The following is a 15,823-nucleotide window of genomic DNA, read 5'->3' on the forward strand; positions in this document are numbered from 1 at the left end:
TGTTGATTATCTAGACTCAAGGTGATGAAAAAATGTTCATAATGCAAATTAAAATAATACGCTTCGCATAATTTCCCTCCCACCAAAAGCCGGTTGTTAAACACGTACCAGCCTACCACTGGGTCTTTCCCCCTCAAGCTGACATCTGCTTTTGGTCCAGAGTTTGATGGGGCATGGAGAGCGCTGTCCTCTCTTCCCTCCGATCCCTCAGTCCCCAGTGCTCCCCTGGAGCATCGGGCCTGGTTATTCAAATTACCCCGGGGTATTTACCTAAATCTCTGGGTTCTCAGTACTGGGGAGAGAGCAGTTGTAATAGCTTCTTGGTAGCAACAGAGGTGAGGATTATGGTACATGTCCATTCTAACACAATAGGAGCTCTTATTAAACTGGGTAATTAAATGTTTGTCGAACTAGTGGCCTGACTCTGTCAAGAGACCCTCCATAACTCGGATGAGGAAAGAGGTGGGTATTCCTTTACAGACTCGTGTTGGGTTTGTAAAGCTAAGGAAAGTCTGTGTGTGGGCGTCTGTGTGTGTGTGCGTGCGTGCGTGCGTGCGTGCGTGCGTGCGTGTGTGTGTGTGTGTGTGTGTGTGTGTGTGTGTGTTTTTTCTCATCAATTAAGTCTCCTTGGTTAGGGGGTAGAGGGCAAGTTACTTAGCAATTAGTGATTCGATTCTTCTGGCCCCTGAGTGGGGGATGGGATCTATGGCCTGTGAGGGGGACTGGCTTTCTGAATTTTCTTTTTCCTAAACCCACCCTTTCTTCTTCCTTCCCCTCTTTCCCCCATTCCTATCCCTCTGCCCCTTCTCTTCTCCCTCCTCTTCCTGTCTTTTTTGTTTCCTTCTTTATCTGATCTTCCCTTTCCCCTTCTTTTCTCTCTCTTGCTTTTCCCCTCTTCCTTCCCCTTCTATATCTCCCTTTCCCTCTTGTTTTCTCCCACTTCCCTTCTCCTTGCTTTCCCCACCCATTTCATTCTCCCTACCTTCTTCCTTCTCCTTCTGCCTTTATTTTCTCTCCCATCTTTTCCATCTTCCTTTTCTCCTCTCCTTCCCCTTTACCCTCCCTCCCACTCTTCCCCTCCTTCTTATACCCACTTCTCCTCTTTCTTCCCTCTCCACTTTCTCTTTCTCCTTTCCATCTTTCCCAGCACCACCCCAAATTGAAATGAGTACTTGATTAATATTTCGTGCTTCCTGACTTCCCTGAGGGAAGGAAGCCAGCCTGCCTGGCAGGTTTGATATTTTCAGCTTGCACGGGACGGGCATTCTTGGATTGGGCAAGAATCTAGATAAATAAAGATTTAGTTCTGGAGACTTAGAGAACCAATGTGATCAGGTAGTGGGGAAGGTGAGTTCTAGCTAGGTAAGATTATACTAGCAAGTATAGATACTGAGCTGGTCAGGTTCAGGGGGTTTAAGAAACCTGAACAAAAATCTCATACTAAGTTCATCTATTTAGGTTGATGAGTCAGGTCCCCAAATTATGGGTAGTACCTTTCCTCAAGGCTCTAGGGCAGGCCTACACAACTTCTCGCCTGCCAAAGGATTTCCAGTGGCACACAAAAATATCCTTATGTCTTTCGTGGGCTTCCCGAAGCCTGTGGGCCGCAGGTTGTGCAGGCCTGCTCTCAGGGTACCTCTGAGGGGTTGAAGGTATCTTTCTAATGCTATTGCCTCAAGGCCCCCGATCATGTTCTCTGCTATATTATCAGTTGAAATCATGTTGTTGGCAGACTTAAATAGCTTTTAGAAAGAGGTTTTTACTAAGGTGTACAGTAAGAACAGTTGGTACAAAACATCTCCAAAGTCTGTGACACACAAATACATACAGAATCCAGCAGAAAGTGGGCTCAAGCTTAGAGAGTACATGTAGCAAAGGGATAACTCATATTATCTGTTTTCTGGAAGTCTTTTTTCCCTTTTGTGGAATTCTTAAGAAGTTCCTCTTAAGCATGGATGTATAGATGAATGGATGGATGGACAGATGGATGGGTAGATAGATCGATGGATGGATAGATGGGTGGGTGGATGGATGGACAGATAGGTAAATAAATGGATGGATGGGTGGACAAATACAATGGTGGATGGATGGATGAATAGATAGGAGGATAGTTATGGATGGGCAGATAGAGGGATAAATAGAGGGGTAAATAGGTGGATGGATGGATTGATGAATGGTTGGAATAAGCATTTATTAAGCACCTACTATGCCATGCTTCCTTCCATTTTCGGAATGACAGCCAGTTCTCAAAGTTTACTGATGTATAGACAACCCCTAGGGCATAGTGAAGTTTCCTCAGTCTATTGAAAACACTCTTGTACAATATCACTCCAGAAGCAAGTATTTTTCACAATTAATCTAAGGTTTATTGTAACGTAGATGCTCTTTCAGAACCAGGCTGGTTTTATCACCCTCAGGGTTCCAGTGTACCCTGAAGGGTTTGTGGGATGTCACTTTTCTCAGCTGCCATTGGTTTGACAGCTATCAGCTGTATTCTCCCCATTATCAGGGCCTATAACTATCCCCCCAGTTTCATTTAACCACACAACATTTATTAGCATTTACAAACTTCAAAGATATACTAAGAACAAATGTACCCCAATATCCCCAGGGCATACTCTTCCCTATACCACCTTGAACTCTGTGGCAATAGGCTTAAAACTTGGCTCAGTTCTTTTTTTTTTTTTTTGGCTTTTAGGCAATTGGGGGTAAGTGACTTGCCCAAGGTCACACAGCCAGTAAGTGTCAAGTGTTGGGTCTGAGGCTGGATTTGAACTCAGGTCCTCCTGATTTCAGGGCTGGTGCTCTATCCACTGCACCACCTAGCTGCCCCTACTTGGCTCAGTTCTTAAATAGCATTAGTCAAACCAAATCCACATCCAGATCTGCACAACTGACAGATGAATCCTTCTGCTGGGTTGAGTCCCAAAGGTCACTTCCGAAGATTACTCCTTGATCCTCAGGGGATCAAAGTTGGGCTGGCTGCAATGCCCAGCCTGAATCCAAACTCTCAGATTCCCATGGTTCGCTCTCTTGATCAAGATTGGAAACTCTGCCTCCTGAAATTTGAAGGGAAAAGGATGAACCAGAAGACCAAGGTCCCAGGGTCATTTAGCTTCAGAGGCGAAGAAGAGTACATGTCCCTTCCTCTTACAACACGGTCTCTCAGTGGATGCTATCATACCACCAGAGTGCAGCAGAAGACAGTGAGGAGAAGGACAGCAGGCCTTTTAAATGCTTCTTCAGTCAAGGAGCTTCCCATTCACCACTGGGTTAGCCTACCAGAACTAGTTACAGGATGTCTATGCATGCTCCTTAGTTCTTCCAAAAACATTTCCCTTATACTTCATCATGACTATCTGGGATGCAGACTCCCAGGCTCTCCATATGGACAACTCTGCTGGGTCCTCTGCAAGAGTAACAGCCCTCCTATTCTACCCTATCCCACCCCCAGTACACTATGACTGATTGATTGAAACATATTCACCTTGTCAAGGTATCAGGGCATCTTATCACTTACTTAAATTGGTCCTAGTGACTTGACCGAGCAAATGAATCAAACCCACCTTTACATACATAATCTGATTTGGTGGACATCCTCATAAAGAAAGTACCCAGGACCCTCTGGTGCCCCTGGCTTCACAGCCATCTCTGGGCCCTGCTTACATTGTCTCTCCCACTATAACACAGGCTCTAGGAGGGCAGGGACTGCTGCGTTTTTGTCTTTGTATTCTTGGTGCTGCCACAGTGCCTGACATGTAATTGGAGCTTAATGAATGCTTATCGATTTATTGATTAGTCTAGGGAAATGGTACCTTGAGTGTGAATGTGAGCTATGCCCTAGGTGGCCAGCTCAGCTGCCTTCTGGTGGTTCTGGATGGCCTGCAGATGTTAGGAAGGCATAAGGTTTTATACGGGAGTAGACAGAAATAGTTGGAGTCTCTTACAAATGACAAATACAAATACCAGAATTAAAATGGAAAACACAAAAAGGTAAGCAGATAAGGCTTGTGATGAGAGTTGTGTTGGCATCAGGGATTCCACTAATGGAGAGTCTCCAGTCACTCTACTTGTTACCACCTACAGCCACCCTTTCCTCTGGGCACTGGTCAGACCCCGCCCGACCAGTCTTACTCACATCCCATCCACAGTTTTGTTTTTTTAATTCACCTTGCTGTGACTACCCCTACGGTATTATTTCTCAGTGTTCATGTCCTCTTTTTCCTTATAAATAAACCGTAGGGAATGTACTCTTGTGATTTAAGCAAGGGACAGAAGGGATGGGTGTGGGGGCTGGGGCACCCAAGAAAAGGTAGAGGAGACAAAGGAAGAGGTAACTGGGGATCCGGGTGCTGTGATTTCAGTCTAGGCAGTTGATCAGCCAAGGAAGAAGGTCCAGAGACTCAAGGAGAATGAGAATGCGGTGACAGGAGAGAACACCGGGTTAAGGGCAAGGTTGCCTGAACTGGCTTGGAGAAGGAAATAAAAAATTGGAACCTGTGGCTCAGAACCGCTGCTCTGGGCTCTGGGTCTGGTTTGAACTTGGGGACCTTTTTCTCACAATCTCTGTGGCTTGTTATGGTTCTCCAGATGCCCCTAAGAACTGGAGAATCTGGCTCATTCCTGACAAACCTGAGGGCTGTCACCAGATCTCCTTACAGAGAAATGCAAAAGTCTCACATGTTTCTCTTTGGGCCTCTCTTCACTCAGACCCTTGCAAGGCTAATGAAAGCACTGAAACATAGACCAGGTATGTTAAGGAGAGGAAAGAGACTTTGTTTCTGAATCAAGGTAGCAAGGGAATTAATAGTTATAACCCTGCGGTGCTCCTGGCACCAACCAGTTTAGTCCTGGCTCATGCAAAGCCATTGCCTTGTGCTGGGGCTGGGCTGATGTCAGCTGCCTTCTCCATGGCTCTGAGGTCAGTATCCCTCAATCTAGGAACTGCTACCTTTTCCAGAATGGTCCTATAGTTCTCTCAGCCCCTGGTTTGGCTTAGGAACTCACCCAACAGCCAATGCTGCCCCTGTTGTCAGCTCCAGTCCCTCACATCAACATAAGCCAGATGGCCCTTGCCTTGATCATGAGGTTGCCCATTCCCAGAAAATACTTGTAGGAGCTTTTCATGTGCTCACCCCCCTGGGCCCTCTTGCAGCCTGGTCAGTAAGGCCAAGAGGGGCTGGGCTGGCCTAATTCTTTTCTCAGGACCTTTCAGCTACTTTTAGAATGAATACTCTTGGTGCTACATTCTCCATTCTCATTATCCTCAATTCTCATTATCCTCACCCCAGTTAAAGAGTTGTGTATCACACTTGATTACAGATTACAAAACATAGTTAGAAGAAACCTCAAAGGACTAGAAGTCTAAACTTCTTTATTGATGAGGAAACTGAGACTCACAGAGGTTAAATGATTTGCCCACAGTCACTGGAGTACTGGAAGTGGGACTTCTCAGGCCACATTGCTCCAGCGCCAGTCCTTTCTTCACCGTACCATATTGTCTGCCAAGTACGTAGGCCATAGCACAAAACAGAAATCTGCAATCCAGTGGTCACACAGAAGTGTTCCATTCAGCAGACCTTACATATGGTCTGTGCACCATCATGTCTGAGGTTAGTGCAGGCCTTTGTGCTGGTGAGCATTGCACCCACACCTGTCATGGCCAGAGAATTTGGGCTCTTCTGCATTGGCCCACAGTCACTCCTGAATGCTTGGTCTTCCCATCCTTGACTGAGGAGCAGATTCTGGGCCTGCTGAGGGCCCAGGTGGACTGGTGCCATTTCTGTGCCCAACTCTGTGGGGTCCCCGCCTCTGTACTCCTGAGGCTTTGACAGCCTAATTCTGGGCAGGAATGGAACGGCCTCTGGATTTCATTATTCTCCCTTGTCTAGGCTGAGGTCCACCTTAGGCAGGGCCAGAGCCAGCTTCTACTCTTACTCACTAAGGCAGGAATGAAATCCTGCCTCCCCTTCAGCTAGATTTTGGCCTAGCCCCTCCCTCAATAGTTCTGCCATTGGTGGATAGGTCTTCCCTGGGACCAATTCCCTAATTGTGCTCCTGTCCTCCTGCTGGGCCAGAAATTTAGCTGTCTCATACAGAATGGGGAGCTGTACTGTGTATCACCTCTGCAGGACCAGGACCAGTCTCTGGGTCTCTTCAATAGCCGGCCAATTAACATTTATTTAGCACTTATGTGCCTGGCCTCGTGCTAAGCTCTGGGGATACAAAGAAAGGCAAAAGATAGTCCTCCCACCACTGGGAATGGGGCAGATTTTCCATCAGTCTATAATCTTGAGTATTCCTGAGACACCAAGATTTCAAAGCACAATTCTACCTCCTGGACGGAGTTCTTAACACTGAATTTGTAGCTTTACACTGTTGCACAGTCTTCTCCATGTTGTCCTGAGCCACAGCCACAGGAAAGCAGTAGACTACTCCTTGCCCCAGTTGTTCTCTTGGCAAAGGGAGGTACTGGTTGTGATATTTTCCCCATCCTCAGAGACAATGATAATGATAATAATAATAATAATAATAATAATAATAGTTGTTCAGTCATGTCCATCTCTTTGTTGGCAAAGATGCCGTAGTGATTTTTATCATTTCCTTCTCTGGTGTGTCCCCATTTTACAGGTGAGGAACTGTGGCAAACAGGTGTTAAATGATTTGCCCAGGGTCACACAGCTTGTGTCTGGGGTTGGATTTGAACTCGGATCTTCCTGACTCCAGGTCTAATGCTCTTGGTTGGCTCAATGTAATTCTTTAATTCTAGTGCCTTCCTTTGAACACCTGAGTGATGAGTTGCCATCTTGGGCCAGGACAACCTGTCTTCCACCAGACCCAGAGCTTTCTACTGGCACAGGCATCCCAAGTCATCCTGGAGGGCTTTCCCCGAGCCACAAATTGTCCTTTTGTACTTTGTGTAGGATTGGTTATAATATAACACATTATACAGCTTGGCATACAACACATTAATCCTGGGCACAGCTCCAATTTCTACCACTCCTTCAACAACAGAAGACTCTGTCAGGTCACAGTCCTCTCTCTTGGCCAGTTTTCCTGCTTGTAGACCCTTGCCCTGAGGCTGAGCTCATGGCTAATCAGGGCCAAAATGGGCATGGAGTTGGTTCAACACTCACAGTGTGCCTCCTACGATGTTGTACTCTAGACGGAGTTGGATTCTCAACCATGCTTTCTCCAAGGTATGGCAAGATCTCTCTGTGTCACTAATTACTTTCAGCCTCTCCTTCCGGAGATGAGGGTGTCTGTGCGTCAGGGCACCAGTATCTGTTCTTGTTCTCCCAGGCTGGTAACTCATACCAGCTCATAGCTGGCAGGAGTCGATACCCATCTCCAGTTGGTGGCCTCTTACCACCTGTGAGGTAAAGTCAAGCTCTGAACACCCAGTCTCTAAACTTAAATGATGATGGCGTGCTTCCATATATTCTTTTCCTCTCCATTCCATTGAAAACCAAGCATGCCAACTTATGGATGGTACCCAGGACTGTAATGTCACAGAGTTACCTGTTGACAGATACAAATAAGCTTCTAGTGGTAGTCATTCTCCTGGTTACAAAACTGCCCTCAAACCGTCCAGGCTGCCACTGTGCGTCATGCAAAGGGCTTGACTGAACCGGCCAAATACATCACTCATTGGTACATTAAACAAGTCAGTGCCAAAAGGCCTGAACACATTTCCTGCCTGGGAAAGCTTCAGAAGATGCCCAGGGTGGGGGAGGGTGTGAGGCCAGAATGTTCTCCTCTGCCTTTTGGCTTTAAGTTCCAGGAACAGTGACATCTCAGAAAACTCCTACGGCCCTGGTGACGAGAGCTTTGATTGTCCTAGGTTCCATGCTCACTTCCTGACCTGGGTCCTTGGCAGAACTTGGGCATGCCCACTGAGAGCCTTAAACCAGAGACTTGTGCCCCATCAGATGCCTTGAGGGGCTCATGTTCTTCCAACACCTTCTCAAGTAAAATGAGACCATCTGGATAAACCAATGTCTCCAAGTAATTCAGGTCCCTAACCACCCTTATTTACCATGAGCTAGTGAAAAGGGGATGGGGTAGAAAGCTCTCAGGGAATCTAATTTCTAAAATTACACTGGACCTACTACAGCTAAATAATAAAGTACAAGACTGAAAGAGCTAGCTATGTAGCTCATTTACATAGCATTTAAGATTTGCAAAGCACTTCACAAATGTCTTCTTTGATCCTCACAACTACCCTGGGAGGTAGGTACTGTTTTAACCCCATTTTACAGATGAAGAAACTGAGACAGGTTAAATGAGTTGCCAGAGTCACATAATAATTGTCTGATTTGAACTCAGTTCTTACTGACTCCAGGCCTGGTGCTCTATCCACTGCAACACCTAGCGGCCCAAAGAAAGAGTGAGCACTGACTTTGGAGAGAAGGAATTTTGAATTTTGAATACTGCTCCTGACATTAACTACGTTTGTGACTTTGGATAAGTCATTTCACTTCTTTTATCCTCAGTTTCCTCAACTGTAAAATTAGGAGACTGGTCTCAATGCTCTTTGGTGTCCCTTCCAGTTCTAGACTGAAGATTCTTCTTGAGAAGCTTCTCACTTGTTTGGGTAGAAATCTCCCAGTGTTCTCTTCATCTCTGGGTGAGTTTTGCCTTGATTTTAGTATTGGCGGAAGGGCTAAGCTGGACTCATAAGTCCTCCTCAAGAGCCAAAGGTAGAACTAGCAGGGGGGCTACAGCCATGAGGTTTCAAGCACTGGATTCCAGATTCAAGGTGGTATGAGCAAATCATTCATGAGCCATGGGGTGGATCCTGCTTTGTTAAAATCTATGTGAATTGTAGACCAAACCCAGCCATTTTTCATTCTTCCATTACCTCTTTTTCTTCTTTCTGTCTCTTGAGAGGGCATAAGCCCAATGTTGCTCTTCCTCAAACCCCTACCTCCGGCCTTAGTTGGCTCACCATATTTTTAAAAAAATGGATTTTTATTGATATCTTTTGTTTTTGTAGTTTAAATTTACCCCTGTGTCCTTCCCCCTCCCTGATCCCCAAGAACCATACTTCATAATAACGAATTTTTTTTAAAAGAAGAGAAAAAAATTCAGCCAAACCTATCAACATACTGAAAAAAATCTGATTTATATATTATGTTCCTGGGCCCCAACTTCTGTAAAGAAGCAAGGTCATGGGGGAAGAGGAGGTGTTGTCCTTCTCATTTGTCTTCTTTGGAGCCAAACATGTTTTTTATAATTTTGTAACATCCAGTTTCCATTGTTTTGTGGTAGTTGTTTCCATTTAGATTGTTGTAGTCATTGCATAACTTGTTTTCCTAGCTCTGCTCACTTTATTTTGCATCAGCTCATCTAAGTCTTTCCATGCTTTTCTATATTTATCAGATTCCTCATTTTCTATGGCATAATAATATTCTATTCCATTCATGTTCCACACTTTGTTTATCCATTCCCCAATTGTTGGGCATCTACTTTGTTTCTCATTTACTACCATAAAAAGTGCTGCTATAAATACTTGGGCGTATACGGAGCCATTCTTTTTTTGTCAATGATCTTCTACCCCTGTTTCTTAAAAGTGTGTTCAACCTTTCATGATGAAAGGTTTTGTTGTTGTTCAGTTGTGTCCAACTCTTCATGAACTCACGGGGTTTTCTTGGCAAAGATACTAGAATGGTTTGCCATTTTCTTCTCCAGCTTATTTTTACAGATGAAGAAACTGAGGCAAACAGGGTTAAGTAACATGGCCAGGGTCACACAGCTAGTAAGTATCTGAGGTCAGATTTGAATTCAGGTCTTCCTGAATCCAGGATCAGAACTCTATCCACTGTGCTACCTAGCTGCCCCAGATTAAAGGTTTATTTTGTCTCTTAAATTGGCAAATGCAATAAAGCTATTAGCCATTGCATTAAGCTCTGTGTGCTACTGTTTGGGGGCATCTAGAGAAGGGAGAAAGATAGATTCAAAACCAGAGGATTTGGCCAGAGTGAGCTGACGGGCTTGGAGCTATAAAAATGATTCATCTTCATAACTTCCCAGGCAGAGAGAATACTTTGGAATTTCTTAGGCAAGTGAGTCAGCAGCAGCAGGAACTGGGCTTGCTATTGGCTGTGCTGGCTCTGGGGTAAGCATCTGCCATTTTCACAGGCCTGGTTTGAAATGAATGCCATTCCCCAGAGGAGAGGGGCCAAGGCAGTGCTAGACAGAAAGTTATGCCCTAGGAGAGCTGAAGCTTGGCCCACCAAAAAGGTGGGGAGGAGAAAGACTGTCTGACTCCTACCTGCCTGCTCACCAGCTCATCAGGGAGCAACCAGCACTGCTACAGGCAGGAGTTCATCTAGGGATTTTAAAAAATGTTGTTCTCTCTTCTTTGATTTTGAATACTATTTTATTCCTTCCTTCCTGTTTCTTTTAAGTAGGTTTTTTTCTGACGTTACTGTTTTATAAGCACTGGAGATACTCTTACTATGAAAAGATTTCTTAAAATATATTCTCATTTCATTTTTCCCTTGGCGCGTTTGAGAATGTAGATCACTTTTTTGGGGGGAGGGGGAAATAACTGTATTTTTTTGTTTTATAATTTTGATATACAATTTTTAAAAACACATTTTGTTCCTTTCTCATTCAAGTTTTTACCGAATGATTTTTAAAATCCTATTTCTATTTTTTTATTTTTGTTTGTTATGGCTTTCTTCTTGTCTTGCATTTTTTTCTAGCCTTTTTCTAGCAGGTATTTCCTTCTATCTCACTCAATCTGCTGCACTGCTCTAACAAATATAAATATGAAGGTCAATCTATTATTCAGTGCTCCTAAAAATGCAATAAACCCACATTTGATAAAACGATGCCTGTGCCTGTGCCTCCGGCCTGAATGCTGCTATGGTTTATTTAGATAACGATTGCTGATATATGACTATCATCTTGTTTTGCTTTTATTGGCACTTCTGTTTTTACTGCTTCAGTGGATTTGCTGTGTTGGTGCAGGTAACTACTGCGTACACAGCTAATGTGTGTTTAACATGTAAAGCTACTTTATTGGTTGCCTAAATAAAATATGGATGCCATGACACGTGACATGTACTACTTTGCTGTGAGTATCAAGCCTCACAGGGGTTTCCCAATATTAGGTGTGGACCCGGAAGTTAAATATGGTGACATGACGCATGTTGAAAGACACTGTTAAGTGGTTGGGGAAGTAAGTATAAGAACAGTTTTTTACCAGGGAGATAGACCACTAGAGATATGTTCTGTGAATTGCTAGGAACACTTGGTCACTCAAAAATTCCTAGTAAAGTCACAGAAGGAACCAAGACCTGGTAACTGCCTTGCAAACTTACCTGAACGAGAAGGAGATAGTAAAGAAATGTGTAGTTTTGCTGAGTTAAAGAGGTGCCTCAGCAGACTTAAGCCGGAAATAGAAGCCTCATAAGGGAATGAAATTGAGCTAACCTGTAAGTGAGGCAAGAGCTAGATTCTGTGAGCTAGACAGAGAAGCACCACCAGCAAGGCAGGCAGAAACCACATCCCCTTTTTCAGAAATGGGAGCCTCTCCTGTGGGAAGAGCAGACCCCCAGAATCAACAAAGAAGTAATGAGTGAGGGCACAGTTCCAGTCCGAGTTAGAAATCTGCTGTGAGAAATCACCTTGTACTCATGTGGAACACGTAGAGGAAGTTTGGATCAGCAAGGTGACGGTTGCTATGGAAATTGCAGGCATTTGGGTTTTAAAAGATGAGTAGGTTAATGGGAATGCCTCAGAGGGTTGGGTTTTGGACTTGCACTGGACCCAAAGGATATTCAAGCTGGAAGCAGGTTTGCAAATCTGTCTGCAAAACCAGAGATTTAACATTGGTGGAACTCTGGCAAACACTAGATTGATACATTAAGAATTCTTTTCAGTAAAAAGGAAAAGAGTCCAATAACTTTGTAGTTCATGTGAACACTTGGCTAAAGAGACTAGAACAGAGAGGAGCAGTAAATCTGAGAAAGTGGATGAGTTCAGACTAGAACAAGAACCTGATGGCTTGATACACACTGAAGAAATAAAATGGTGTAATTCAGGTTAAGATAGCTATGGGAATGGTCCCAGAGGAGCCCAGCTCTCATACGTGTACTCCAGCAAAAAACTAAAAAGGGCACATGACTGGATAATCGTCAAGAAATCCAAAGAGATAAAAGAAAATGTAAGGAATCAATTATCAAAAATAACTGACCTGGAAAATCGGCCAAGAGAAAGTAACTTAAGAATCACTGAACTCCTTTAAAAACCTGGACCAAAAAAAAAAAAGCCTGGATACCATATTTCAAAAAATAATGAGATGAAAATTGCTCAACTCTTTTAGAACCAGAGGGCAAAGTGAAGATAGAAAGAATAAATTTACTTCCTGAAAGAAACCCCAAAACAAAAATTCCCAGAAATGTCTTAACCTAAATCCAGAGATTTCAGGTCAAAGGCAAAAGGAAAAAAATATTACAAGCAGCCAGAAAGCATCAAGTTCAAGTATCAAGGAGCCACATTTATGACTATATAGGACTTGGCAGCTAGTATTATCAGGGAGAGGAAATCCTGGGATACAATACCTCAAAAAGCAAAAGATAAAAGCCTACAACCAAGAATAAATTATCCTGAAAAAAAAACTGAGCATATTCCTAAAGGGAAAAAAATTGATCTTAAATAGAATAGAGGATTTTCAAGCATTTTTGCTTAAAAGATCAGAGCTGGGCAGAAACTCCAAAATGCAAATGCAAATGTAAGGAGAAACCTAGAAAGATAAATCACTTTGATAGCAGCTGGAAAGGGCTACACAATGATTAATGTTTTAATTAGGGGAAAGGAAACATATGCCCCTTTTGAACTGGACATGAGGGGATTAGAAACACTGACACAGAGGTTGGTGTAGGAATACATTAAACTCAACAGGGAAATAGGAGGGGACAAGGAAAGGAGAGAAAGTCGGGTTAAGAGAGAGGGTGGAGGCTCAGATTCTTAAAATCTAGCCAATAGCTCACTAAATGTTCAGACTCCTTAAGAGTCTGGCCAATATGGCTGATGTTCTAATAAACCTTGTCTCTGGCTGAAAAAAAAAAAAGAGAGAGAGGGTAGAGTTGGAGAGAGAACAACCAAAGCAAAAATATTTTCTATATATTCCAATATTCTATTTTGGAGGTTAAATTGTGAAGGGTAAATTAAAAGGAAAGAAAAAAAGGGTAAGAACCAGTTATCAGGTTCTGGGAGAAGGCAAGAGAAGAAGGGTAGTGGACTAGAAGCAGACTGCTTCAATTACAGATCACTAGTTTCATCACATCCCTTTTTCATCACCTTTTTCTTCTTTATAAGAAGGTTAGAGAGGGGAGAGAAGAAAATGTATAATAGAATATGATGGAGGGAAATACACCAATCATAAGTGTGACTCTGAGAAGGATGAACTCATCCATAAAATGCAGGAGAATAACAGAATGGATTAGAAAGCAGACTTCACCAATGTTGTTTACAAGAAACACACTTGAAACAAAAAGATTCATACAGAGTTAAAATGGAGGCTGGAGCACAATTTATTCAGGCAAATTAAAAAAAGCAGGGGCAGCAAGTACGATCTTGGACAAGGCAATAGTAAATATAAGAGTTAAAAGAGATAAACAAGGAAATTGTATTATGCTTAAAGGAACTATAGAAAATGAAATAACAATTTCTTAATATTTATGCAACAACTGGTATAGTTTCTAAGTACTTAAAAGAAAAATAATTAAAGACAGACATAGATTTAAAGAACCCCAATAACAAATGAGGATCTCAGTGTCTGCTTTCAGACCTCGAGAAATCTAACAAAAATATAAACAAGAAACAACAGAAGTCTTCATGGAATTTTAGAATAGTGAGATATGATAGATTTTGAGAGAGGCAGAATGAGAAGCATTTTTTCCTAGCTCACCCAGTGCACTTCCTCCACAATAATCTAGAAAATGAATCAGACCAAATTCTGATTGGGAAAACCAAAAAAAAGTCACAGTGAGTCATTTTTTTTTAAGCCCAGGGCATCTTAGGTGGAAACGCAGACAGGTCTATGGACAGTGGGGATAAGGAAATATCCAGGAGCACAGGCAATGGCAGTGGCAGGAAACATTCTAGACCTATGAAAAGAAAGGACCAAAACAGATCAACAGGTCAGGAAGTACTAGAGCAGACCAAGGGATCCTTGAACTAGTGCTGGGTGCAGGAATGGATGCTACTTGGGAACTCTAATGTCCACTGACCAGCTCTGGGTCACGGATCCAGTGCAGAGAGGAGCAGTGGCCAGGAAATATGGGCCTGTCCTAGCTGTATCCTTTTTAAGGAACGAGACCCAGAAGCAGCAGCGTGGCTCTGAGCCCAAGAACAGAGCAGCAGGGACTCAGCTCTGGCCTTTGTCCTAGCACCTGAGCCTGCAGGGGAACACCAAGGGCAGGAGTCTCAAGCCAAAGGAGAGCTGGCAGTTCAATCCTCTGAACCTGCAGAACTTTCCAGCAGGCTAAAGTGACTGAGCCTGGCAGTCGTTTACTGCGACTCAACCATAACACAAGCCAACAGATCCAAACCTGGGTTCGGAACTTGCAAAGCTCAGATCAAGAGGGCAAGGAACAGACCTCTTCCTGAGTCACATTAGTGTGGGAAAACTGAAAACTGTGAACGCAACAGAAGGCTGTAAGAGTGTAGATGTTCAGGCCAGTCAACCCTCCAAATATAGCCCAGAGCCCAGCATTACCATAAAGTCTAATGTCAAGAAGAAGAGCAAACATAAAGAGAACCTGACCATAAAAACTTCTATGGTGACAGGAAAGCTCAAGACACAAACGCAGAAGACAAGAATGACTTGAAAACATCTATAAGCAAAGCCTCAAAGAAAAATGCAGATCGAACACAAGAACAACATGAATTCCTAGAAGAATTAAAGAAAGCGTTTTAAAAGCTGTTTAAAACCAAATGAGAGCTATGAAAGAAAGATATGAAGAGAGAATTAACATCTTGGTAAAAGAGGTATATAACCTTACTAAAAATTAGTATTGGCAAAAGGGAAGCTAATGACTCTATGTTTGAAAAAATAGAATAAAATGAAATATCTCATAAAAAAAATAACTTACCTTGAAAAACCATTGATGAGAAATAATTTTAGCATCACTGGAGTACCTGAAAGCTATAAACAAAAACAAAAAGGGGCCTAGATATCATATTTCATGAAATCATTTAAAAAACAAACAAACCCAACTGTACATAGATCTTAGAACCAGAGGTCAAAGTAGAAATTGAAAGAATTGAAAAAACAGAATGGAGAGAAATACACAACTAGTAATGATAACTTTGTGAATGGGATAAATTCATACATAAAATGGAAATAAGATAGCAGAATGGATTAAAAATCAGAATCCAACAACATGCTACTTATAACATCTAAAAATGAGAGATACAGAATTAAAATAAAGGGCTGGAGTAGAATGTATTATGCATCAGCCAATGCAAAAAAAAAAAAAGCAACCCAAAAAAACCCAACCAAAAACCAAAAAACCAAAAAGCAGGGGTAGCAATCATGATATCAGACAAAATCAAAGCTAAACTAGATTTAATCAAAAGAGATAAACAGGAAAACTACATTATGATAAAAGGTACCACAGATAATAAAGCAATATCAATATTAAATTTAAATGTACCAAAACCCATAGTATCTAAATTTTTAAAAGAAAAGTTAAATGAATTACAGGTAGAAATAGATATAATAGTGGGAAACTTTAATCTTCCCCTCTCAGAACTACACAAATTTCATCAAAAAATAAATAAGAAGTTAAGGAGGTGAATAGAA

General features: G+C 42.5%; 1 long non-coding RNA gene across 1 annotated transcript; it reads right to left on the reverse strand.

The window, feature by feature from the left end:
• Positions 1-1,739: 1,739 nt before the first annotated feature.
• On the reverse strand, positions 1,740-15,607 carry LOC144454192 (uncharacterized). The gene is made up of 2 exons (XR_013482498.1): positions 15,111-15,607; positions 1,740-14,123 (listed from the first exon to the last, which is right to left on the reverse strand). It is a non-coding gene; the product is annotated as an uncharacterized LOC144454192 (long non-coding RNA).
• Between the last annotated feature and the right edge of the window lie 216 nt (positions 15,608-15,823).

This window comes from Phascolarctos cinereus, unplaced genomic scaffold, assembly GCF_003287225.1.
Source record: "Phascolarctos cinereus isolate Bilbo 61053 unplaced genomic scaffold, phaCin_HiC Scaffold_726;HRSCAF=1367, whole genome shotgun sequence".
Taxonomy (NCBI): Eukaryota; Metazoa; Chordata; class Mammalia; order Diprotodontia; family Phascolarctidae; genus Phascolarctos; species Phascolarctos cinereus.